Source organism: Symsagittifera roscoffensis, chromosome 6 (genome assembly GCF_963678635.1).
Source record: "Symsagittifera roscoffensis chromosome 6, txSymRosc1.1, whole genome shotgun sequence".
NCBI classification, from domain to species: Eukaryota; Metazoa; Xenacoelomorpha; order Acoela; family Convolutidae; genus Symsagittifera; species Symsagittifera roscoffensis.
Window position 1 is genome coordinate 13,128,962 of NC_087067.1, and position 27,342 is coordinate 13,156,303.

The 27,342-nt window shown below is 43.3% G+C and overlaps 5 non-coding genes across 5 annotated transcripts; all 5 read right to left on the minus strand.

Annotated features, from left to right (window-relative positions):
- Positions 1–2,909: 2,909 nt before the first annotated feature.
- Positions 2,910–2,992, minus strand: Trnas-uga (transfer RNA serine (anticodon UGA)). The gene has a single exon. It is a non-coding gene; the product is annotated as a tRNA-Ser (tRNA).
- A 624-nt stretch (positions 2,993–3,616) lies between these two features.
- Trnas-uga (transfer RNA serine (anticodon UGA)) lies at positions 3,617–3,698 on the minus strand. The gene has a single exon. It is a non-coding gene; the product is annotated as a tRNA-Ser (tRNA).
- A 613-nt stretch (positions 3,699–4,311) lies between these two features.
- Trnas-uga (transfer RNA serine (anticodon UGA)) lies at positions 4,312–4,393 on the minus strand. The gene has a single exon. It is a non-coding gene; the product is annotated as a tRNA-Ser (tRNA).
- A 608-nt stretch (positions 4,394–5,001) lies between these two features.
- On the minus strand, positions 5,002–5,083 carry Trnas-uga (transfer RNA serine (anticodon UGA)). The gene has a single exon. It is a non-coding gene; the product is annotated as a tRNA-Ser (tRNA).
- A 609-nt stretch (positions 5,084–5,692) lies between these two features.
- On the minus strand, positions 5,693–5,774 carry Trnas-uga (transfer RNA serine (anticodon UGA)). Its single transcript has one exon. It is a non-coding gene; the product is annotated as a tRNA-Ser (tRNA).
- Positions 5,775–27,342: the final 21,568 nt, after the last annotated feature.

The window sequence follows — 27,342 nt, forward strand, 5'->3', positions numbered from 1 at the left end:
GGAGGGGTATTATTTTATTAAAGGACTTAGGTAAACAGAAGAAAGACTACAGTGAGAGGTATTAGGCTATTAGCAGACAGGCTAGGAATCAGTGACTGCACTGGTAACTTGCTTTCAATAAAGACCAGACCAAAACAAAACAGGTCCGAACTCGGATATTCGCGACACTAAGTCTAAACTAAAAGGAGCGTAATTAATTGGTGTGGATTGAAACCCAATACGTTTTTGTGAAAAGTGACTGCCCTGAGGATTTTAGTAGGTCTAGCTCGGGCAGTCCAAAAGCAGATAGGTAACACAGTACTCGGTGGGTGCAATAGACGCCCACTTGAGAAAATTACTGCCTTCAAAGTTTTGTCTGTTTGGTGCAGCACCAAGGAGGGAAAGCTTTTTCTTTAAAATATAAGTTCGACTATTGTACTGCGACCGACTGAAAGTACCACACACATACGTTTTTCATAGAGGTAATCTTATTCTGTAAGAAATTTTTTTTTGATTTTAAATCAATATAATTTGGGCTTGATTAGGTAGTGAGTACACTACCTTTTAAATTGACTGATATCATCATATTGTGCTAGTACTCAAATCTTAGGACCGATAATCGGTTAGTGTGAATAAATCAGATACAAGCTGTACTCTGATAACATACAGGGATTCGTGGTCACTATTTAATAGAACCTTGTGAAATTTATTGTGTTGTGTCATAATTATTGATAGTCAAACTATAAGGTCACTAGCAATCGAATTGAGTGTAAAGGCATTAAGAAGTGACAAATTGAGAATGAGTCTAGACAAGTCAAGGATACCTAAACGAGGTAATAGCTCTAGGAAATTCATACCTAAAAAGCAAAGAAAAACAATGACCGACCCTTTTGTGGATCGGATCAAACGAGCCCGGACCGACAAAGGGGAGACGGTTTCAGGCAGAATGGTTGAAACTAGGAGTCAGAAATCCTCAGAAGAACGAAAAGCTATGTTAGAAGTGGAGGTCCATACGGAACAGGCCATGAATGAGAACCAGGAAGTACATGGACCGGAGGGGAGAGGCAGAAGGCAGGCGAGTGAACCTACTCCGGTAGAACAAGGCCATGATTTTGCCACTTCCACCGGCGGGACATTGGACCGAGAGGAGATGTCGGAACTGTCCGACATCTCAACTGAAATAGTGGCAACTAGAAGATCCCCAACAGACAACACCATGATGGCAGGCGGGACTGAGAAACAAACAACGTCTTCATCGTTCTCAGAAAGAATGAGAAACACCTTAGGAAACATTTTTCCATTCACTATGGGAGTGGGCACAGGAAAAGAAGGTGAATCCCAGGAGGAAGAAGAAGATTAAGACGAGCAAGTGGATTTTGGATCTCAAGTCAGCCTCAATAGTTCGACCCAGGGGAATGAGGCATACGTCGAAAGAGAGACTGGAACCATGAACAAATTTGGTGTGGTGAGAACGATAAGCAAAGATGCAAACACACCAGGCCAGTCGAGAGGCTTAGCGATTATGACAAATTCAGAGCCGCGAACTGGGGAGAGTAGAAACAAAGGGCTAGGCAACGCATTGGCGGATCCTGAAGTGGATAATGAAAAGACATCGAGACAGAAAGTAAAAGCCCGAATCTCGACCAGCACGAAGCTACCTGGGACCGACAGGGCGACACCGCCACTAGTGACGCCACTCGTAGATAACGGGGCAGCATTAGAAGAATCCTTGAACAACATAGTGGGCAGTATAGGAGAACAAAACGAACAGATGTCCTTAAGAATGAGTGAACTAGAAAGAGCAGTTCACATTGAGAGAGAAAGTCTACGGGAAGAAATAAACCGCAATAGACAAGAAGTTGGTAGGAGCAAAAAACGCTTGAAAGAAAGAACGGACGAGCACATAGCGAAGAACTTGTTGTGAATGACAAGAGAAGCGGAGCAGAGAGAGTTACGCTTAAGAGACGACATGGAGAAGTTAAGAATTCAGCAAGAGCAGTCTCTTGGGACTCTTGACACAAAGATAGATGCGATGATGAAGAGGCGAACTCAGGCTATCATGGATAGGTTGGAAGGGCTACTAGGCAGCAAGAGTGGACCAAAAGAAGGGGAACCGAACTCGGGAGGTCCCAGCAGGGAGCCGAAGGTGAACTTCAATGACCATCAAAGGAGGAGGACATATGGATCTACTAGAGGTAGGGGCAGTTCATCAGGCTACGCCACAAGGGATAATAGAACATGGGGCCCGAACAGTAGAGCAAGTTCAACGGGGAACAGACAGACCTCTAAAGAACGAACGACGCAAGGCACACATGCGACTGGGAGAGGTGATTCCCGTAACAGGAGACATGCGAGCCCAGGGAGGAGTCATGTGGGCCAAGGGGGAAACACTCACGGCGATTCGGATTGCAGGGATGCACCGAATACAGAGCCTTTGACAAGGTGTGATGACACTCAGGCGGGGCACTCGAGAGATGCCACGGCAATGGCCACAGCCTTTGAACCCCTAAACAGGTCTTTAGAGACATTCCTTACAAGATTGTAAAGGTCCAAAAAATCTTGTTGAAAAGAGTAAAAAATATTTGGACTTAGGACTAACTCAAACTGAAAACTTCGACTTTCGGTTTGGTGTTTTTTGACTGCCTACTAGCAAACAAAACGCTTGGTTAGAAATTGCGGCTTCTTGTAAACGAAAGCTTGGTCGAGACAGTCATGCTGCTCAATTACTTTAAAATTTGTTTGTCGAATGTCAGAAGCATGCAAAAAATACATGAAGAAAACACTTGATCAGGTTTAACTTCAATGCTCATCATCCAAAAATTTATGATAATCGTGTTTAAGCTTTGAAACGTATTTTTAATGCCAAATATACGTACAACTTACTTTCAAAAAATGGAAAAACATAGTTACAATAAAATAGACTTCTTGGCCGCTGCGAGCAGGGTTCGAACCTACGCGGGTAAAATCCCATTGGATTTCAAGTCCAACGCCTTAACCACTCGGCCATCGCAGCTGAACGTTCACGGTGAAAGAAGAAAAAATAACCCAGGGATTCAAACAAAGCGAAAGACGACTTAACAAGTCTAGCTTCTTAGAAAACAAAACTTCTGTATAATTTTTAAAAGAAAACCGCTGCCTATGAAAAAAACGTCCTTCAAAATTTTAGCTCAATTCTTTTGTCCGACAGTCCGTTTTTGTTCCAACTTCTTTATTCAGTGAGAGGTATAATTTTTACAAGACCCTAATCATGAAGGAACTCTTGTTGAAAAGAGTAAAAAATATTTGGGATTTAGAATTAACTTAAAATGAAAACTTCGACTTTCGGTTTGGTGTTTTTTGACTGACTATTAGCAAACAAAATGCTTGGTTAAAAATTGCGGCTTTTTATAAACGAAAGCTTAGTCGAGCCACTCATGCTGCTCAATTACTTTAAAAACTGTTTGGCGAATGTCAGAAGCATGTAAGCAAATACATGAAGAAAACACTTGATCAGGTTAAATTTCAATGATCATCATCCGAAACAAAATGATAGCCGTATTTAAGCTATGAAACGTTTTTTGTGCCAAATTTACGTAGAACGCAATTTCAAAGAATGTAAAAAAAGGTTACAACAAAACAACAAATAAAACTTCTTGCCCGCTGCGAGCAGGGTTCGAACCTACGCGGGAAACTCCCATTGGGTTTCAAGTCCAACGCCTTAGCCACTCGGCCATCGCAGCTGAGAGAGCTACATGACAGAAGAAAAACTAAGCCAGGGTTTCAACCAAAGCAAAAGTCACCGTTACAAGTCTAAGTTTTTAGAAAACACAACTTCTGTATATTTTTAAAAGAAAACTGCTGCTTCTGAAAGTAAATTCCTACAAAATTTTAGCTGAATTCTTTTGTCCGACAGTCCGCTTTCTTTTCCTACTTTTTTATTCAGTAAGAGGTATATTTTTGCGAGACCCTAATTAGGAAGGAAATCTTGTTGAAAATGGTAGGAAAACATTTGGGACTTAGAACTACCTCAAGATGAAAACTTCGACTTTCAGTTTAGTGTTTTTTGACTCAGTACTTGCAAACAAATTTGCGGCTTTTTATAAACCAAAGCTTAGTCGAGCCAGTCATGCTGCTCAACTACTTTAAAAACTGTTTGGCAAATGTCAGAAGCTTGTAAGAAAAACATGAAGAAAACACTTGATCAGGTTAAGTTTCAATGATCATCATCCGAAATATTATGATAATCGTATTTAAGCTTTGAAACGTTTTTTTTATGCCAAATTTACGTACAACGCACTTTCAAAGAATAGAAAAAAAATGGTTACAACAAAACAACAAAAAAGACTTCTTGCCCGCTGCGAGCAGGGTTCGAACCTACGAGGGAAAATCCCATTGGAATTCAAGTCCAACGCCTTAACCACTCGGCCATCGCAGCTGAGAGAGCTACATGACAGAAGAAAAACTAAGCCAGGGTTTCAACCAAAGCAAAAGTCGCCGTTACAAGTCTAAGTTTTTAGAAAACACAACTTCTGTTTATTTTTAAAAGAAAACTGCTGCTTCTGAAAAAAAATTCCTCCAAAATTTTAGCTGAATTCTTTTGTCCGACAGTCCGCTTTTTTTCCTAATTTTTTATTCAGTAAGATGTATATTTTTTGCGAGACCCTAATTAGGAAGGAAATCTTGTTGAAAAATGAAAGAAAACATTTGGGACTTAGAACCAACTCAAACTGAAAACTTCGACTTTCAATTTAGTGTTTGTTGACTGACTACTAGCAAACAAATTTGCGGCTTTTTATAAACCAAAGCTTGGTCGAGCCAGTCATGCTGCTCAACTTCTTAAAAAACTGTTTGGCAAATGTCAGAAGCATGTAAGAAATACATGAAGAAAACACTTGATCAGGTTAAGTTTCAATGATCATCATCCGTAATTTGATGATAATCGTATTTAAGCTTAGAAACGTTTTTATGCCAAATTTACGTAGAACGCAATTTCAAAGAATGTAAAAAAAGGTTACAACAAAACAACAAATAAAACTTCTTGCCCGCTGCGAGCAGGGTTCGAACCTACGCGGGAAACTCCCATTGGGTTTCAAGTCCAACGCCTTAACCACTCGGCCATCGCAGCTGAGAGAGCTACATGACAGAAGAAAAACTAAGCCAGGGTTTCAACCAAAGCAAAAGTCACCGTTACAAGTCTAAGTTTTTAGAAAACACAACTTCTGTATATTTTTAAAAGAAAACTGCTGCTTCTGAAAGTAAATTCCTACAAAATTTTAGCTGAATTCTTTTGTCCGACAGTCCGCTTTTTTTCCTAATTTTTTATTCAGTAAGATGTATATTTTTTGCGAGACCCTAATTAGGAAGGAAATCTTGTTGAAAAATGAAAGAAAACATTTGGGACTTAGAACCAACTGAAACTGAAAACTTCGACTTTCAATTTAGTGTTTGTTGACTGACTACTAGCAAACAAATTTGCGGCTTTTTATAAACCAAAGCTTGGTCGAGCCAGTCATGCTGCTCAACTACTTTAAAAACTGTTTGGCAAATGTCAGAAGCATGTAAGAAATACATGAAGAAAACACTTGATCAGGTTAAGTTTCAATGATCATCATCCGTAATTTGATGATAATCGTATTTAAGCTTAGAAACGTTTTTTTGCCAAATTTACGTACAACGCACTTTCAAAGAATGAAAAAAAATGGTTACAACAAAACAACAAAAAAGACTTCTTGCACGCTTCGAGCAGGGTTCGAACCTACGCGGGAAAATCCCATTGCAATTCAAGTCCAACGCCTTAACCACTCGGCCATCGCAGCTGAAAGCTCTAAGTGACCGAAGAAAAACTAAGCCAGGGTTTCAACCAAAGCAAAAGTCGCCGTTACAAGTCTAAGTTTTTAGAAAACACAACTTCTGTATATTTTTAAAAGAAAACTGCTGCTTCTGAAAAAAAATTCCTCCAAAATTTTAGCTGAATTCTCTTGTCCGACAGTTCTCTTTCTTTTCCTACTTTTTTGTTCAGTAAGAGGTATCTTTTTGCGAGACCCTAATTAGGAAGGAAATCTTGTTGAAAAATGTAAGAAAACATTTGGGACTTAGAACTAACTCAAACTGAAAACTTCGACTTTCAGTTTAGTGTTTTTTGACTGACTACTAGCAAACAAATTTGCGGCTTTTTATAAACCAAAGCTTAGTCGAGCCAGTAATACTGCTCAACTACTTTAAAAACTGTTTGGCAAATGTTAGAAGCAAAAAAAACACATGAAGAAAACACTTGATCAGGTTTAGTTTCATTGATCATCATCCAATCATGATAATCGTATTTAACCATTGAAAAAAAAATTTGATGCCAAATATACGTCTAACCTACATTCAAAAAATGAAAAAAAAACTTCTTATCCGCTGCGAGAAGGGTTCAAACCTACGCGGCAAAATCCCATAGGATTTCAAGTCGAACGCCTTAATCACTTGGCCATTACAGCTGAACATTCACAGTGCAAGAAGAAATATTAACCCAGATATTTCCATCATTCTAAAGTCTGGAACGATCTAGATGTTTGTTTTGAAAAAACAAATCCAAAACTTTCAATAAGATGAACTCAACTCAACTTCAAGGCTAAACTGCACCTGCCCACTTTTTGTCCAAAAATTTGCGTTCACAGATTAATTTCAGCCTGGAGCGAAACAACTAAGAACATCAACATTCATGCATATAAAAACCAACATCTTTTGAAAATCTAGGAGAAAAAGTTTTAATCAGGGCATTGACATTGGAAGTCAGAAAAGATGTTTTTATCTTAGGTCATATCCTCAATGTGCAGATTAATGAAAAAATTTGAAGGCTATAGTGATGTAGTATGATGCCGTTTATATTCTGCAGTGAGTCGATATGACGCGGATAAAAGTAATTTCGTGCATTTTGTAAATTCTGTTCGATGACACTGTACCAATTTCACGAACACTGCGAGATTCAATGAGGACATTGACCGGACTGTCCGGGGAGTATGTGACATTCGACCAGAATGGACAAAATGCAGATTCAACAGAGTCGAAATTTTAGCAGCTAACCTTCCGAATTGACGGTTTTAAGAGATTAACAACGTTATGGGGACGATTAGTCAAACGGTGAACGTCAAGATATTCTGGTATTTTGAAATTTTAAAAATTCGAAGTGATGACTTAATAATTCTGAGAAGCGTCAAAAGCGGCCATTTTGGAAGAAAGCCAGAATAAAAACACAACAACATCAGTTGCGTAGGCGATAACGACGAGAATTGTGATTGGAAAACAACAACAAATTGCAGAAGTAGCAGAGACCGTTCCGATTTGCAACTATTGTGTCGCTACAATAGTTGCAAGGCCGTTGCGAACAACGGTGAAGGGTGGAAGACAGCCTTCCGGAAGGAAGATAAGGGTCTTATTTCCCCGGATTCAAGAATCCGGAGGGGTCTCGGGATTGGAACTTATATCATTTTATACAAACTTTTAGCTTCCCTATTATGTCCTGAATTGAATTTAATTAACATCTGAATTCATTTTGCTAGGATGAGAAGCTAGGAGTTGGGGGAAGGGGTTGATCCATCTTCGATGGAGATGATGATTTTTATCTACTGAACAAAAACAATAATAATTCAATAAATAGTAGTAGCCCTGTTTTTAGGAGTGACCTCGTGGTCTGGGCATACTGAGACCCAGCCATGAGCTCACTGTTTCTGCATGTAATCTAGTTAATTTGAGTGTTTTGACCGAAGCCGAAAGCAGTAACGTTTTTGTCGACCCGATGTTAGAAAGACCACCAAAAGAACTGGCTTGGTAGAGAAGGTGAAAAGCATGTAGAGCTCTGTTTAGACGTTGGCCAGTCGTCTTAGAAACTAGCTTTATTTTCCGTCGATATTTATCTTCCGGGCGAATGTTACATAGATGTTTTTATGGCGCTCCTGGGTGTTAATCTTTTTTAACATCATGACCAGCAGAACCGTTAATGAGCACTCCGCGCCGAGCGGATGCACACATTAACGCCCTTAATAGGCCTAAACCGCCGGTGCAGAAGGTTAGTTAGGAACGCGGAAGCCTTCCGGATTACCGTGAATAGATTTTTAACCTAGTTAAGACCGAAAATTCACGAACCAGGAAGGGTGGGGGGATCGGCCATCCCCTCGTTCCCTGAGAGGTTTGTGACCAAAAACACTTAAAGATATATATAAAACCAAACAAAAAGTAGTATATTAGCCAAGAAAAACAAAAAACAAAAAATAACCGAAAAAACCAAAAACAGTAAAAAAAAAAGTAAAAAAAAATCAGTAGAAATCATCCCCCCCGACAAGATGTGTTCCGACCCCCCGTTTGTTGTTGATAGATATATTGTTGTTACAGGCATTTATATCAGTCAGGATCGTTACGATCAATTTTGTGGCCCGTTTGTGAGGCTTGTACTGTAGGGTTATTTGAGCATTTAAGCACGTTAATGATAAATTGCGCTCAATCCGGAAGGGTCTGCTGATTTGCGCTCAATCCGGAGGGTCTTGGGAGAAGACTGATCCGGCAAGCAGTACAAGGAGCAACAAGAAAGGGCTCAACGACAACAACAATCGACTGTTGGGTATCGTTAACAAGTTTTGTATCCCTTTTGGTACAAAAATTAGGATAGTAATCTGTGGGGGGCTCGACAGTGCTGCACTGTAGTGACCCTTCACCGAACTGCGAATATCCGAGTTAAGCACCTTAATTCGGATATTAAACAAACCCGGAGGGGTATATTATTACTTATATAGCCTATATTAATACTCCTATATCGTTTTTCAGAGAAAAACACAGAAAACAGACCGGTTTTTAGGGTCAAAATAGCGATATTTTAATCCCCCCACAAATCGCGATTTTTGAGATATCGATAATTTTGAAACGGAAAAAAGCGCTAGATTAGTGTGTTACATCGTAACTGCACTACTATAATAGATAGAACCGGTTAAGTTTAGTTCGGAAGTGGTTGGAACTATTTTGGAACCAAAAACCGAATTTTCGTGATTTTTGAAGAAACGGAACATTATAAATTCAGAAAATTTTTTGAAATTTTTGAGTTGGGGCAGTAAAAATAGTTGTTCGGACAACGTCCACTAATGAATCTACAAGTTTTAAAACCCGCTACCCGAAAGCCTTCCGAGTTGCAGAGAGATCGAACTTAACGTGTTTGATTTGGTGGATTCATCAATCCGGAGGGGTACAGGTAACATAGTTTTTCGCAAACTTTTTCAACTAAAGCGTTTTAGATCGGGTTTTTTGCACTGAACTAGAAGAGTATAGGCCTTCTGAGCTCGGATCAATAATTTTTAGGTCGAAAAGAACAGAATTGCGGAAAAAGTTAGGCGGAACCTATAAGAGAGAAATTTCTTGACTTAAGAAAAAAGACGTTTTGGTTAATAACTTTGGAACTACTGGGCAGATCCAGTTGATCTAGTTCCAATAGATCAGAAATTAGCTGAGCTTACTGATAGGAACAAAAGTTTTTCGAAAAAAGAAGCGTGAAAATTTTTTGAGATTGTTTTTAACAAATTCACCAATTTGAAGGGGGGTACCCTCACGTTTTATAATTTTTTTTTAGGAAAGCCCTTACACCCCTACCAAAATGTAATAGCGGTTGAAAAAGTACCTTTAGGCTCTTCTAGACGAAAAGGGAAAGCTAAAGGCTCAAGAAAACCTTAATCGAGCCGAAGTTAGGCTAGCGATAAGACACTTCACCGTTAGCGTGAATTATCAAATAAGAGGTTTAACTTCAATCCGGAAGGGTCTAGGAAAAGATCACATACCCTTCCTAGTTAATTTAAAAAGCATAATAGCATCGGAGAACGTATCCGGAGGGGTATAGGTTGAAAATAAAGGAAATCTTCGAAAAGCTACTTTTACAAAACCAGAGGGCTCCCAATCCGGATGGGTACAAATTTTTTCAAATTCGGAGGGGTCCCAATCCGGAGGGGTCTTGTTTTCACAAAACCGGAGGGGTCCCAATCCAGAGGGGTCTTATATTTGCTAACTCAGAGGGGTCCCAATCCGGAGGGGTCTAAATTTTGCCAATCCGGAGGGGTCTCAGTTTTGCCAATCCGGAAGGGTCCTATTTTTGCCAATCCGGAGGGGTATTATTTTATTAAAGGACTTAGGTAAACAGAAGAAAGACTACAGTGAGAGGTATTAGGTTATTAGCAGACAGGCTAGGAATCAGTGACTGCACTGGTAACTTGCTTTCAATAAAGACCAGACCAAAACAAAACAGGTCCGAACTCGGATATTCGCGACACTAAGTCTAAACTAAAAGGAGCGTAATTAATTGGTGTGGATTGAAACCCAATACGTTTTTGTGAAAAGTGACTGCCCTGAGGATTTTAGTAGGTCTAGCTCGGGCAGTCCAAAAGCAGATAGGTAACACAGTACTCGGTGGGTGCAATAGACGCCCACTTGAGAAAATTACTGCCTTCAAAGTTTTGTCTGTTTGGTGCAGCACCAAGGAGGGAAAGCTTTTTCTTTAAAATATAAGTTCGACTATTGTACTGCGACCGACTGAAAGTACCACACACATACGTTTTTCATAGAGGTAATCTTATTCTGTAAGAAATTTTTTTTTGATTTTAAATCAATATAATTTGGGCTTGATTAGGTAGTGAGTACACTACCTTTTAAATTGACTGATATCATCATATTGTGCTAGTACTCAAATCTTAGGACCGATAATCGGTTAGTGTGAATAAATCAGATACAAGCTGTACTCTGATAACATACAGGGATTCGTGGTCACTATTTAATAGAACCTTGTGAAATTTATTGTGTTGTGTCATAATTATTGATAGTCAAACTATAAGGTCACTAGCAATCGAATTGAGTGTATAGGCATTAAGAAGTGACAAATTGAGAATGAGTCTAGACAAGTCAAGGATACCTAAACGAGGTAATAGCTCTAGGAAATTCATACCTAAAAAGCAAAGAAAAACAATGACCGACCCTTTTGTGGATCGGATCAAACGAGCCCGGACCGACAAAGGGGAGACGGTTTCAGGCAGAATGGTTGAAACTAGGAGTCAGAAATCCTCAGAAGAACGAAAAGCTATGTTAGAAGTGGAGGTCCATACGGACCAGGCCATGAATGAGAACCAGGAAGTACATGGACCGGAGGGGAGAGGCAGAAGGCAGGCGAGTGAACCTACTCCGGTAGAACAAGGCCATGATTTTGCCACTTCCACCGGCGGGACATTGGACCGAGAGGAGATGTCGGAACTGTCCGACATCTCAACTGAAATAGTGGCAACTAGAAGATCCCCAACAGACAACACCATGATGGCAGGCGGGACTGAGAAACAAACAACGTCTTCATCGTTCTCAGAAAGAATGAGAAACACCTTAGGAAACATTTTTCCATTCACTATGGGAGTGGGCACAGGAAAAGAAGGTGAATCCCAGGAGGAAGAAGAGGATTAAGACGAGCAAGTGGATTTTGGATCTCAAGTCAGCCTCAATAGTTCGACCCAGGGGAATGAGGCATACGTCGAAAGAGAGACTGGAACCATGGACAAATTTGGTGTGGTGAGAACGATAAGCAAAGATGCAAACACACCAGGCCAGTCGAGAGGCTTAGCGATTATGACAAATTCAGAGCCGCGAACTGGGGAGAGTAGAAACAAAGGGCTAGGCAACGCATTGGCGGATCCTGAAGTGGATAATGAAAAGACATCGAGTCAGAAAGTAAAAGCCCGAATCTCGACCAGCACGAAGCTACCTGGGACCGACAGGGCGACACCGCCACTAGTGACGCCACTCGTAGATAACGGGGCAGCATTAGAAGAATCCTTGAACAACATAGTGGGCAGTATAGGAGAACAAAACGAACAGATGTCCTTAAGAATGAGTGAACTAGAAAGAGCAGTTCACATTAAGAGAGAAAGTCTACGGGAAGAAATAAACCGCAATAGACAAGAAGTTGGTAGGAGCGAAAAACGCTTGAAAGAAAGAACGGACGAGCACATAGCGAAGAACTTGTTGCGAATGACAAGAGAAGCGGAGCAGAGAGAGTTACGCTTAAGAGACGACATGGAGAAGTTAAGAATTCAGCAAGAGCAGTCTCTTGGGACTCTTGACACAAAGATAGATGCGATGATGGAGAGGCGAACTCAGGCTATCATGGATAGGTTGGAAGGGCTACTAGGCAGCAAGAGTGGACCAAAAGAAGGGGAACCGAACTCGGGAGGTCCCAGCAGGGAGCCGAAGGTGAACTTCAATGACCATCAAAGGAGGAGGACATATGGATCTACTAGAGGTAGGGGCAGTTCATCAGACTACGCCACAAGGGATAATAGAACATGGGGCCCGAACAGTAGAGCAAGTTCAACGGGGAACAGACAGACCTCTAAAGAACGACCGACGCAAGGCACACATGCGACTGGGAGAGGTAATTCCCGTAACAGGAGACATGCGAGCCCAGGGAGGAGTCATGTGGGCCAAGGGGGAAACACTCACGGCGATTCGGATTGCAGGGATGCACCGAATACAGAGCCTTTGACAAGGTGTGATGGCACTCAGGCGGGGCACTCGAGAGATGCCACGGCAATGGCCACAGCCTTTGAACCCCTAAACAGGTCTTTAGAGACATTCCTTACAAGATTATCCAAAACCAATGAACACAGTGAGAAGTCCAGAAGAGTCTTTAAGAAACCAAGATGCTACAAAGACGAATCTGATGGCTGTATTGATACCTGGATAGAGGTAATGAAACTGCATTTCGAGGAAGAGGACTTGTCGGATAGACAAGAATGCAGTGCGCTCACCAGTAACTTGGAAGGGACAGCCCTGAACTGTGTCATGGCCACGAAGCAATATCAGCGTGACACAGCCGAGAAAATCTTCGAAACCTTGTTAAACCGTTTTGGATCAGGGGTGCAGGGGCACCAAGCGATGATGCGCTTCGAGAAACGGAGGCAACGAGAAGATGAAACGATAGACAAGTTTCTAGATGACTTGGAAATGTTGAGAAGACGCAGCCAACCGGATGAGTCTAACCGAAGGATGAACTTGGCAGTAGCCTCAAAATTCATCGATGGTGTGAAGAATGATGAACTTCGAACAATGCTAGCAACTCATTACACACCACTATCAACCAATGCGCCAACACCAGAGGAGTTGAGGCTCAAGTCAAAAGAATATCTTTTGTTGAAACCTCCTTCGAGATCTGGATACTATAAGAACAATTATGGCAATTTTAACAACGGACCAGCAAACCAAGGGAACAACTGGTACAAACCGAGGGATGATATGGACAAGAGACGCTCTTGTGCCAATTGCAGTTCAACGGACCATCTTGTGTCAGCATGCCCAACTTACAAACAAGGCATGAAGGCAATAGGCTTTAGCCTCGAGGACGAAGATGCGTCAGAAGTTGACCATGAGGATTTCATGACAGGAGTAATTGCAAAATTCGGCCCGAGGTGTTTCTCTTGCAACTTGGAAGGTCATTTTAAATCAGATTGTCCGCAATTCTGGGATACAGTGGCAGACATCAAGCATCCAAGGCATGAGGAAGCTTTAACAGGAGTGAAAGCCAGCAAGGCTCGCCTGCTGAGTGAAGCGGAGGCGCGCAGAAAAGACAAACCGCAAGAGCTGGCGACGAAGAAAATGCAAGCGGTAACTGAAGAGACACGTGAACCGGAACCAGTGACTGCGGCCGATGACTTCAAGATTGATTATAGGGCAGCCGCGAGGGATGCTCTAAATAGAGTGCAGCAGGAACTGGTGACAAAAGAGATCGAACAAAAAGTGAAACTCGAACTGGAGAATGAGAAACTACAGGAGCAACTGAATACCTTCGAAGCAACGGAGGTCGAGGAGACTAAAGCACCAAGCAGTTTGAGCATGAAACTTAATGTGATCTCCGGTCAGAGGTTCGGCATGGTGCCACAAGGGAGCAAGATACAGTCAATAATCTCAGTGACTGGACACAAAGTAATCAGAAATCTGAGAGATCATCCGAGTTCACTTTGATGCATTTGGACACATATGCAGATTATCTGAGGCAGGTGGAGCCACGCACTGAGTCGAGAGCTGTGCGAGCACTACTAACAACGGGTGGCCCTTGAATAAAGAAACTTCATGGACGCTACCTGGAAGTCTATGGACCGTATCAAGTGATGCTGAACGTGGATGGAATCAGTATCTACACTAGGACATTTGTTACAACAGATAGTGACCAAATAGGGCAGATCTATTTGGGTGAGGAGGAACTCAAAGTCCGCATGATAAGCCAAGACGCCAGGATGGAACAAGATGCAGTACACATTGGGTATGAAACAGATATGACCGCACATCTGCTCGACACCAACGGGAAGCAAATCGGAGTCACAGGGCTTCTGGTCACAGGAGCAGTAGTGAGTGTGATGCCGATAAAAAATTGGGAAAGAATGGGCTTCACGAGGGATGATCTAATTCCAACAAATCTCCGACTGGCCGCCGCCAATCGAGGAGCGATTTACGTAGCCGGAAGAACACCAATAACGGTTCTCCACATGGGAGGACGGGATCTTTGGATGAGCTTCCGGGTTGTAGAGAATTTGGACAACGCCGACCATTTCATCTTGGGCAGAGATTTCGTCAGGAATTTTGACGTGATGATTGACTTGAACAACGGTCTGATACGGATTAGAAACCAATTATGTTAAGAACCGGAAGTATGTTAAGAAACCAATTAATAGGATAATAACAGACGAAAACAAGGTACCAATTTTTTTAGATAGAAAAGTGAAACTACAGCCAGGACAGGCTGTGGTGGCAATTTTTAGAATGAGAAATTTAAATTCGTTAAGCGATAGTAAACAGGTTTGTTTAGTACCGAATCCAAATAGTCAGAGTTCGGTGATTTTAGGCCGGAGCTTCTCGGTAACGCGAAACGGACTGTGTGTCAGTGTGTTATTGAACACACTGGACACCACGGTTTCAATCCAGCGTGGAAAGAAGCTTGGTTACGCTTTGCCGATGAAGACCGACTATGAGGAGACACAAAACTTGAAGAAACATAGTGTGAAAGACTGTCCTTATCATGCCAAAAAAGATAAAATTTTAAGGAGGATTAATGAATTAAAATCTATTCATAAATTGTTTTCAATGAAATCCGAAACGGACGACGGCTTATCGAGCTGCTCGAATTTTCCGGAACGCCCCTCGTCATATGAACTAGAATCTGACCAACCGGTTTTGCCAGAGATAGAACATTCAAAAGGGAAAATAGGTGAGGGAAATTTCGAAAAATTGTGGGACCTCTTAAATCGGAACGCAGATGTATTTTCAAAACATAAGGCGGATATCGGTTGCTGTAATTTCGTCGAACACGAAATCGAACTTGAAGAAGGCGCCATTCCCCATAGGGAAGGCGCAAGACGAATGCCGCCACACAATTCGGAAGCGTGCCGAGCGGAAATAGAAATGTTGCTCGAATAAGACATGATAGAACTTTCTAAATCGCCATTCTAAATCGAAAAAAGAAGCGTGAAAATTTTTTGAGATTGTTTTTAACAAATTCACCAATTTGAAGGGGGGTACCCTCACGTTTTATAATTTTTTTTTAGGAAAGCCCTTACACCCCTACCAAAATGTAATAGCGGTTGAAAAAGTACCTTTAGGCTCTTCTAGACGAAAAGGGAAAGCTAAAGGCTCAAGAAAACCTTAATCGAGCCGAAGTTAGGCTAGCGATAAGACACTTCACCGTTAGCGTGAATTATCAAATAAGAGGTTTAACTTCAATCCGGAAGGGTCTAGGAAAAGATCACATACCCTTCCTAGTTAATTTAAAAAGCATAATAGCATCGGAGAACGTATCCGGAGGGGTATAGGTTGAAAATAAAGGAAATCTTCGAAAAGCTACTTTTACAAAACCAGAGGGCTCCCAATCCGGATGGGTACAAATTTTTTCAAATTCGGAGGGGTCCCAATCCGGAGGGGTCTTGTTTTCACAAAACCGGAGGGGTCCCAATCCAGAGGGGTCTTATATTTGCTAACTCAGAGGGGTCCCAATCCGGAGGGGTCTAAATTTTGCCAATCCGGAGGGGTCTCAGTTTTGCCAATCCGGAAGGGTCCTATTTTTGCCAATCCGGAGGGGTATTATTTTATTAAAGGACTTAGGTAAACAGAAGAAAGACTACAGTGAGAGGTATTAGGTTATTAGCAGACAGGCTAGGAATCAGTGACTGCACTGGTAACTTGCTTTCAATAAAGACCAGACCAAAACAAAACAGGTCCGAACTCGGATATTCGCGACACTAAGTCTAAACTAAAAGGAGCGTAATTAATTGGTGTGGATTGAAACCCAATACGTTTTTGTGAAAAGTGACTGCCCTGAGGATTTTAGTAGGTCTAGCTCGGGCAGTCCAAAAGCAGATAGGTAACACAGTACTCGGTGGGTGCAATAGACGCCCACTTGAGAAAATTACTGCCTTCAAAGTTTTGTCTGTTTGGTGCAGCACCAAGGAGGGAAAGCTTTTTCTTTAAAATATAAGTTCGACTATTGTACTGCGACCGACTGAAAGTACCACACACATACGTTTTTCATAGAGGTAATCTTATTCTGTAAGAAATTTTTTTTTGATTTTAAATCAATATAATTTGGGCTTGATTAGGTAGTGAGTACACTACCTTTTAAATTGACTGATATCATCATATTGTGCTAGTACTCAAATCTTAGGACCGATAATCGGTTAGTGTGAATAAATCAGATACAAGCTGTACTCTGATAACATACAGGGATTCGTGGTCACTATTTAATAGAACCTTGTGAAATTTATTGTGTTGTGTCATAATTATTGATAGTCAAACTATAAGGTCACTAGCAATCGAATTGAGTGTATAGGCATTAAGAAGTGACAAATTGAGAATGAGTCTAGACAAGTCAAGGATACCTAAACGAGGTAATAGCTCTAGGAAATTCATACCTAAAAAGCAAAGAAAAACAATGACCGACCCTTTTGTGGATCGGATCAAACGAGCCCGGACCGACAAAGGGGAGACGGTTTCAGGCAGAATGGTTGAAACTAGGAGTCAGAAATCCTCAGAAGAACGAAAAGCTATGTTAGAAGTGGAGGTCCATACGGACCAGGCCATGAATGAGAACCAGGAAGTACATGGACCGGAGGGGAGAGGCAGAAGGCAGGCGAGTGAACCTACTCCGGTAGAACAAGGCCATGATTTTGCCACTTCCACCGGCGGGACATTGGACCGAGAGGAGATGTCGGAACTGTCCGACATCTCAACTGAAATAGTGGCAACTAGAAGATCCCCAACAGACAACACCATGATGGCAGGCGGGACTGAGAAACAAACAACGTCTTCATCGTTCTCAGAAAGAATGAGAAACACCTTAGGAAACATTTTTCCATTCACTATGGGAGTGGGCACAGGAAAAGAAGGTGAATCCCAGGAGGAAGAAGAGGATTAAGACGAGCAAGTGGATTTTGGATCTCAAGTCAGCCTCAATAGTTCGACCCAGGGGAATGAGGCATACGTCGAAAGAGAGACTGGAACCATGGACAAATTTGGTGTGGTGAGAACGATAAGCAAAGATGCAATCACACCAGGCCAGTCGAGAGGCTTAGCGATTATGACAAATTCAGAGCCGCGAACTGGGGAGAGTAGAAACAAAGGGCTAGGCAACGCATTGGCGGATCCTGAAGTGGATAATGAAAAGACATCGAGTCAGAAAGTAAAAGCCCGAATCTCGACCAGCACGAAGCTACCTGGGACCGACAGGGCGACACCGCCACTAGTGACGCCACTCGTAGATAACGGGGCAGCATTAGAAGAATCCTTGAACAACATAGTGGGCAGTATAGGAGAACAAAACGAACAGATGTCCTTAAGAATGAGTGAACTAGAAAGAGCAGTTCACATTAAGAGAGAAAGTCTACGGGAAGAAATAAACCGCAATAGACAAGAAGTTGGTAGGAGCGAAAAACGCTTGAAAGAAAGAACGGACGAGCACATAGCGAAGAACTTGTTGCGAATGACAAGAGAAGCGGAGCAGAGAGAGTTACGCTTAAGAGACGACATGGAGAAGTTAAGAATTCAGCAAGAGCAGTCTCTTGGGACTCTTGACACAAAGATAGATGCGATGATGGAGAGGCGAACTCAGGCTATCATGGATAGGTTGGAAGGGCTACTAGGCAGCAAGAGTGGACCAAAAGAAGGGGAAGCGAACTCGGGAGGTCCCAGCAGGGAGCCGAAGGTGAACTTCAATGACCATCAAAGGAGGAGGACATATGGATCTACTAGAGGTAGGGGCAGTTCATCAGACTACGCCACAAGGGATAATAGAACATGGGGCCCGAACAGTAGAGCAAGTTCAACGGGGAACAGACAGACCTCTAAAGAACGACCGACGCAAGGCACACATGCGACTGGGAGAGGTAATTCCCGTAACAGGAGACATGCGAGCCCAGGGAGGAGTCATGTGGGCCAAGGGGGAAACACTCACGGCGATTCGGATTGCAGGGATGCACCGAATACAGAGCCTTTGACAAGGTGTGATGACACTCAGGCGGGGCACTCGAGAGATGCCACGGCAATGGCCACAGCCTTTGAACCCCTAAACAGGTCTTTAGAGACATTCCTTACAAGATTATCCAAAACCAATGAACACAGTGAGAAGTCCAGAAGAGTCTTTAAGAAACCAAGATGCTACAAAGACGAATCTGATGGCTGTATTGATACCTGGATAGAGGTAATGAAACTGCATTTCGAGGAAGAGGACTTGTCGGATAGACAAGAATGCAGTGCGCTCACCAGTAACTTGGAAGGGACAGCCCTGAACTGTGTCATGGCCACGAAGCAATATCAGCGTGACACAGCCGAGAAAATCTTCGAAACCTTGTTAAACCGTTTTGGATCAGGGGTGCAGGGGCACCAAGCGATGATGCGCTTCGAGAAACGGAGGCAACGAGAAGATGAAACGATAGACAAGTTTCTAGATGACTTGGAAATGTTGAGAAGACGCAGCCAACCGGATGAGTCTAACCGAAGGATGAACTTGGCAGTAGCCTCAAAATTCATCGATGGTGTGAAGAATGATGAACTTCGAACAATGCTAGCAACTCATTACACACCACTATCAACCAATGCGCCAACACCAGAGGAGTTGAGGCTCAAGTCAAAAGAATATCTTTTGTTGAAACCTCCTTCGAGATCTGGATACTATAAGAACAATTATGGCAATTTTAACAACGGACCAGCAAACCAAGGGAACAACTGGTACAAACCGAGGGATGATATGGACAAGAGACGCTCTTGTGCCAATTGCAGTTCAACGGACCATCTTGTGTCAGCATGCCCAACTTACAAACAAGGCATGAAGGCAATAGGCTTTAGCCTCGAAGACGAAGATGCGTCAGAAGTTGACCATGAGGATTTCATGACAGGAGTAATTGCAAAATTCGGCCCGAGGTGTTTCTCTTGCAACTTGGAAGGTCATTTTAAATCAGATTGTCCGCAATTCTGGGATACAGTGGCAGACATCAAGCATCCAAGGCATGAGGAAGCTTTAACAGGAGTGAAAGCCAGCAAGGCTCGCCTGCTGAGTGAAGCGGAGGCGCGCAGAAAAGACAAACCGCAAGAGCTGGCGACGAAGAAAATGCAAGCGGTAACTGAAGAGACACGTGAACCGGAACCAGTGACTGCGGCCGATGACTTCAAGATTGATTATAGGGCAGCCGCGAGGGATGCTCTAAATAGAGTGCAGCAGGAACTGGTGACAAAAGAGATCGAACAAAAAGTGAAACTCGAACTGGAGAATGAGAAACTACAGGAGCAACTGAATACCTTCGAAGCAACGGAGGTCGAGGAGACTAAAGCACCAAGCAGTTTGAGCATGAAACTTAATGTGATCTCCGGTCAGAGGTTCGGCATGGTGCCACAAGGAAGCAAGATACAGTCGATAATCTCAGTGACTGGACACAAAGTAATCAGAAATCTGAGAGATCATCCGAGTTCACTTTGATGCATTTGGACACATATGCAGATTATCTGAGGCAGGTGGAGCCACGCACTGAGTCGAGAGCTGTGCGAGCACTACTAACAACGGGTGGCCCTTGAATAAAGAAACTTCATGGACGCTACCTGGAAGTCTATGGACCGTATCAAGTGATGCTGAACGTGGATGGAATCAGTATCTACACTAGGACATTTGTTACAACAGATAGTGACCAAATAGGGCAGATCTATTTGGGTGAGGAGGAACTCAAAGTCCGCATGATAAGCCAAGACGCCAGGATGGAACAAGATGCAGTACACATTGGGTATGAAACAGATATGACCGCACATCTGCTCGACACCAACGGGAAGCAAATCGGAGTCACAGGGCTTCTGGTCACAGGAGCAGTAGTGAGTGTGATGCCGATAAAAAATTGGGAAATATGGGCTTCACGAGGGATGATCTAATTCCAACAAATCTCCGACTGGCCGCCGCCAATCGAGGAGCGATTTACGTAGCCGGAAGAACACCAATAACGGTTCTCCACATGGGAGGACGGGATCTTTGGATGAGCTTCCGGGTTGTAGAGAATTTGGACAACGCCGACCATTTCATCTTGGGCAGAGATTTCGTCAGGAATTTTGACGTGATGATTGACTTGAACAACGGTCTGATACGGATTAGAAACCAATTATGTTAAGAACCGGAAGTATGTTAAGAAACCAATTAATAGGATAATAACAGACGAAAACAAGGTACCAATTTTTTTAGATAGAAAAGTGAAACTACAGCCAGGACAGGCTGTGGTGGCAATTTTTAGAATGAGAAATTTAAATTCGTTAAGCGATAGTAAACAGGTTTGTTTAGTACCGAATCCAAATAGTCAGAGTTCGGTGATTTTAGGCCGGAGCTTCTCGGTAACGCGAAACGGACTGTGTGTCAGTGTGTTATTGAACACACTGGACACCACGGTTTCAATCCAGCGTGGAAAGAAGCTTGGTTACGCTTTGCCGATGAAGACCGACTATGAGGAGACACAAAACTTGAAGAAACATAGTGTGAAAGACTGTCCTTATCATGCCAAAAAAGATAAAATTTTAAGGAGGATTAATGAATTAAAATCTATTCATAAATTGTTTTCAATGAAATCCGAAACGGACGACGGCTTATCGAGCTGCTCGAATTTTCCGGAACGCCCCTCGTCATATGAACTAGAATCTGACCAACCGGTTTTGCCAGAGATAGAACATTCAAAAGGGAAAATAGGTGAGGGAAATTTCGAAAAATTGTGGGACCTCTTAAATCGGAACGCAGATGTATTTTCAAAACATAAGGCGGATATCGGTTGCTGTAATTTCGTCGAACACGAAATCGAACTTGAAGAAGGCGCCATTCCCCATAGGGAAGGCGCAAGACGAATGCCGCCACACAATTCGGAAGCGTGCCGAGCGGAAATAGAAATGTTGCTCGAATAAGACATGATAGAACTTTCTAAATCGCCATGGGCTTGCGGTGTAATAATGGCGAAACAGAAAGGGGGGCAGCTTAGGTTTTGTTGAGACTTTTGTTACTTGATTACTTGAACGCGTTCTATCATGATAACGATGAAAGATGCGTACCCGATACCGCGAATAGACGAGAGCCTCTCTAAGCTTGGTGATGCCAAGTTCTTCACCACATTGGACTTGGGTTCTGCCTTCTGGCAGGTCCCTCTGCGGAAGAAGGACAGAGAGAAAACCGGATTCGCGTGCGAATTAGGGTTGTACCAGTGGAAGAGGATGCCCTTCGGCTTGTGCAACGCAACGGCCACTTTTCAAAGACTGATGGCTCAGGCTTTGACCAGAGTGACAAAGAAGTACGGGAACCTTGTGATGTGTTACGTGGACGACGTGGTCATTGCGACACCAACCCTGGAAGACCATATTGATCGGCTCGATGAGGTCTTTGGATGCATGAAAAGAGCAGGCTTGAAGTGCAAACCATCGAAATGTGAAATCCTTAGGGATTCAATCAAGTACCTGGGAAGAATGGTGGACAGGCATGGTGTGAGGCCGGACCCGGAAGCAGTAGAAGCAGTGTTGACATGAAAGGCTCCCAGAACGGTCACACAGCTCCTGGGCTTCCTAGGGTTTGCCAACTACTACCGGGAGTTCATAAAAGGATATGCGGACAAGGTGTATCCGATGCAGAAGCTGATGCGCAACAAAGGGAAAAATTTCGAATGGAACGATGAAGCACAAGTTGCCTTCGAGAACATAAAGCGGGAACTGTGCGAAGCGCCAGTGCTAGGCATGCCTACAGAAAAGGGCATGTATGTTCTTGACACAGACTCATCGGTAGAAGCCATCTCAGGAATATTGCATCAGAAGCAAGAATGGAATGGAAGAACGGTTCTCCGTCCCATTGCATACGGCAGCAAAGTCTTGAGTGACACTGAGATGAAATATGGCGCACCAAAAGCTGAAATGTTTGCAGTAGTCACATTTGTGGAAAAATACCGCGCATACTTGGGGAGCGCTCCCTTTAAGTTACGCCTAGACAACAGAGCGTTATCCTGGTTGAAGACCTACTCGTTGGATCAGAGTTATATTGGTAGATGGATAGTAAGATTGGATGGCTACCGTATGATAATCGAACACAGGATGGTGATAAACACCAGAATGCTGACAACCTCAGCAAGAAAACTGAGTTCTATGAAAGATTGGAGCAGAAGCAAGCCAATCAGGCAGAAATAGAGGAAGGATTTTCGTTTCTGGACAAAGAAACTTATGAAGCGCTTCCTTTAACGAGATGGTTAGATAAGTCTGGACATCCAATTCCAGGGCATCCTGAGTTACCTGTAGAGAAAGCAGCTGAGATAAAGATCCTATCAAAGGAGGACCCGGTCCCCTTGAATCTGTAGCTGCGCTCAAACCTGGTCCAACAAGAACTCTCTCGCATGAACATAAACAGCCTCTCATTATTGGATAAAACGGTGCAGGTCACACCGCAAGTGATGCGGATGCTGGGTGGATTGTTAGAAAGAGAAGTGACCAGAGATGACCCCGAGTGGACAACAGCAGTGGAATCACTAACAATCAGGGAGAAATTGAAGATCACGCGGTCCAGACGACAACAAGAAGAGAACGAGAGGGATTGTAGGACAAGAGTTCAGCAACTAGTATCCTCAATACCACACGAGGTTTAAACCAGTACTTCTAACGGACGGAAAGAACAGGGGAGCGGTACGCGAAGGAAAACCGTTACCTTTGTGGACCATGATAAAGAAGGTGAGAAGGTACAACAAAACCTGCTGCAAGATTGTTTGTCCGGGGAGACGAACAATGAGAAGAGCCAGCGAGTACAAGATCAACACCCGGGACAAGAAAATTTGTCCGGGGAGTCTGAGATAGATGAAAAAGTTCCTGATGAGAAACAGGACCTGGGGAACAAGGTTTTGTCCGGGGAGTTCAGATGGATGCGAAGAAGGCACAGACATGATCTGGAGGAGCGTGCAGACTCCATCACAACCTCTTAAACAGATGACAATTCCCGAAACTCAGGAATTGACACCTATTCAGACAGGATTTCGAGCTCGGGATCAGAACTGTCCGAACTAGCGATCCACACACTACTAGTGGAAACTCGTGCAAGAGATCTGGACAGAGAGGTGTACCAGGATCCTGACAGTGATCGCTACCTTATACCAAGCGAAAGAGTCTTTGACAACGCAGCGGATGATTTGGAGACAATAGCGGTATCGAAACCTTCGATAAGTCTGTTGCCACAAAAAGAGGTAGTCAGGACTGATCTTCAGCCGTTCAAGCAAGAAACACAGCCGCTGGCGAAGATTTGGTGCGTTAAGATGGAAGAAGACACACACCAGCCCAATGAGCTGAATAGTCAGATGAGGGTCATGAAGACGTACTTGAAGGCGAGATACAGACTCTCGGATCTTCTAAGGGCGCAGAGAAATGATCGCATGACAAGCAACCTGAAAAGGTGGATCGAGAAAGGTTCTCCGGATAAAGGGGACCTCGAGGAAGACAGTTATCGTATCCTGAGACAGTACTTCATGCAGAAGGGAGGGAGGTTATATTTGAACAAGGACGGGATTGTGGCTTGCAAAAGAAGAGAAGAAGACAGAGTCCTATACAAGTATAACGCGATAGTGTTGCCGCAACTCTATCAGACAGAACTATTATTCAGGTCGCATGATCAGATGGGCCATCAGGGGATCGAAAAAGTATATCAGAGGATCCTGAAGCGCTTCGATTGGCCTGGAATGAAAAAGGCATGCGAGAAGTGGGTAATAGCATGTCTATCATGCCAACAGGTCAAGGATCCAAGGAAGTTGCGATTTCCTTTAAAATCGATCGAGTCGTCTGAATTCAACGAGGTGGTGCAGATAGATCACCAAAAGATATGCATGACAGAGAGTGGTTATAATCAGGTGTTGGTCATGATAGATCATTTTACGAAGTATGCAGAGGCCGTGCCCTGCATAACTGCCTGGGCGGAAGAGACATGCGACCACCTGATCAATACGTGGATAGCGATACATGGTTGTCCGATGACGTTTCAATCGGATAATGGAACAGCATTCGTAGGAGAGCTTACGAAAGAGCTTATGAGACGCTCACAGGTTGCTCAGGCTCACTCCACGACATACCACCCCCAGACGAATGGCTTAGTGGAAAGACAGAATAGGACGTTAGTGTCGATGCTGAGAGTATATTGTTCCAGGTACATGACCGATTGGGACAGATATCTTCCACAGGTGATGGGAGCCTATAATAGCACGCAACACTCCACCACTGGGGTTAGTCCACACATGATGCTAACTGGACACGAGAAGTCTTTACCCTTAACCTTTTTCTACCCAGAGTAAGAGGGAAAGAAAACGTCTCCACAGGTCTACGTGAGGGATGTGATCAGACGTCAACAGGAGTTGAACGATTTATGTAGACGAAATACTCAGCAAGCACAGGCAAGGCAGAGGAAAAAATTCGACAAGAAAGCAGCTGGTGCAAAAACTTACTCGGTGGGAGATTACGTATGGGTATTTCAGAACGTTATGCCACCGAAAGGAACAAAAAAGCTCCTAAAAAAGTGGAGGGGACCCTTCATGATTACGGAAGTGCATCAAGAGGGACGCTTTTACAGACTGAGTACTGGCCGAGCCGCTCATTACGAAAACATTAAGCCACACAATCCATCGACAGAAGACTAATGTATACCTGCAGACATGGAAGAAGGGGATTATCTAATGATGGATCCTGCTTGTGAGGTCAACGAGAAGGGCACGAGGGAGAAGAACGATGGAAACGAAGTCGTGGAGGAAGGAACTAATACACCGCTGGACCTGGATCCAAACGAGGTGATCGAAGCGGACGATGAAACCTTACCCTACGCAGAGGAGAATTTGGAACCACATCTTCCGTTCAAGATACAGATTCGTCAGAAGGACGGGACAAGACCCAGAAAGAAATATAATCCTTACGGTGACGACTTTGTAGTGGATCGGATAGATCTGAAGAAGATAGTGGAAGAAGTAGTGGGTCTAGAAGAAATAACTGTGTCGCAAGACATCGACATAGTCGATGATCACGACGATGAGTGGGTCGACGACCGGTCAAAACCCGAGGTAGAATTCGACGACGAGCAACAGCAGTCATATGAACAAGACTTGACGAACCTGCGTGTCTTAGAATGGCTGAAGGAAATGACGTCGGACCCAGAGGAGACCAGTGTCACGATTCAAGAAGTAGATCGTGAAAGCATAAAATACATGAAGACCGAACGAGATGATCCTTCCTGGGCTGCCCAGGAAGGGCGATTACTCATTCCGGCTTCCAATCTCGATTTGATACCCGGTATGCGATCGACGGGGACGTCGATGTATATTTTTGTCCGGGGAGTGGGGGTAGGACTTAACCACACTGAAAACTTGATAATAAAAAAATTAAGAATAGCAAGAGATACAGGAGACTTAGAAGCAGAAACAGGCGAAGAACCTAAGAAACCTGACATAGGGAGGGTAGTTGAGTGATATTTTAACTTACCAAATGAATATTCAAGTAACATAATAAAAACAGACAGTGATTTCATACTCACAAATAGAACATGTGCGATAGCAATCACAGCAGACATGAGTTTTAGGACAGCGTTAGCGGCAGATTTTAAGAGAGAATATAAAAACATAGAGTTCCTATGGAAGCAAAGACCAGGGGTAGGGGGCGTAGCGGCCTTACCTCCGGCGGCGTCACAGATACCGGGAAAATACCTATGTTTCTTGGTAACGAGGGCGACGGAGAAGCAGCACGTGGACCCAGAGAACCTAGTCTTGTCCTGGACGAGGTTGAGGGACTTACTCGTGGAGATGGACGTGAAGGAGCTCTCGCTTCCAGTGTACGATCCAAACAGAGGACGACTGCATCCTCGGGAATTGTACGCGCTTGTACACGTGATATTCTCTGATACTAATAAACAAGTATACTTACATAAGAAATATTACTTAAGTTTAGGCTGAGTGACGTGCGAGAGGGTGTTAGGCTAAAGACTAAGTTGTGTGTAGTGTGTGATATGTGTGATATGTATGTTATGTTATGTGTTATGTTATTAAGCTCTTGGGTAAGAAGGGGTTAGTGACAATGAACAACTGAATGACGATCTTAGGAATAGATCCAAAGTTTGGACTGTCCAATCTTAGGTCGAATTCCAAAATTTTAGAAACCAATTGATTTTAAAAATTTTAGGATAAAAATCTTTTTATCTGACTCTTTCAAAGTAAATTTTAACGAGAAGTTAAGGTAAAACTGACAAGTGTGATATTCGTGACCTTTTTTTCTAGATCCTGATTGATCATTTAATAAACCACTTGAGTCAAAACCTTGAAATCAAATCAAATCGAATCTGAAGAACAGTATGGAGAACTTCAACTTGGATGAATTGATGGACCTGGCAGAGGCATATGTAGGACCGATGATAGATGCGATCTATCGTCGGCTAATGGATCGAGACTTCGCTCTGGAGGACCCAGAGGTAGTCATGTTGCTGACCGCCCTGATAAACATCTTGGGGCATGGCAACCGTTGGGACCGCCCCACGGAAGTCCTATTGATGGCAGCATATGGAGAGAGGGGAGTACTAGACTGCCCGAACATGAGAGTGATGAGGTGGAGAAACGGGGCTCTCTCAGGAAGTGACTTGGCGAATGAGCCTGGATTGGGAAGTTCTAGGACTTACCAACCAGGTGAAATTCCTATGCCCTCCAAGCCCAAACCTGGGCTGACGAGAATGCATCAGGAGATGAACAGCGAGGCTGCCTCGTCTAGTTCACCACTGAGAGCAGCTGTGCCACCAAAGAGGGCGAAACTAGAACAGAAGGTTCAGACGAACCAAACCATCCAAGATCTGGATGGGATAAAGGA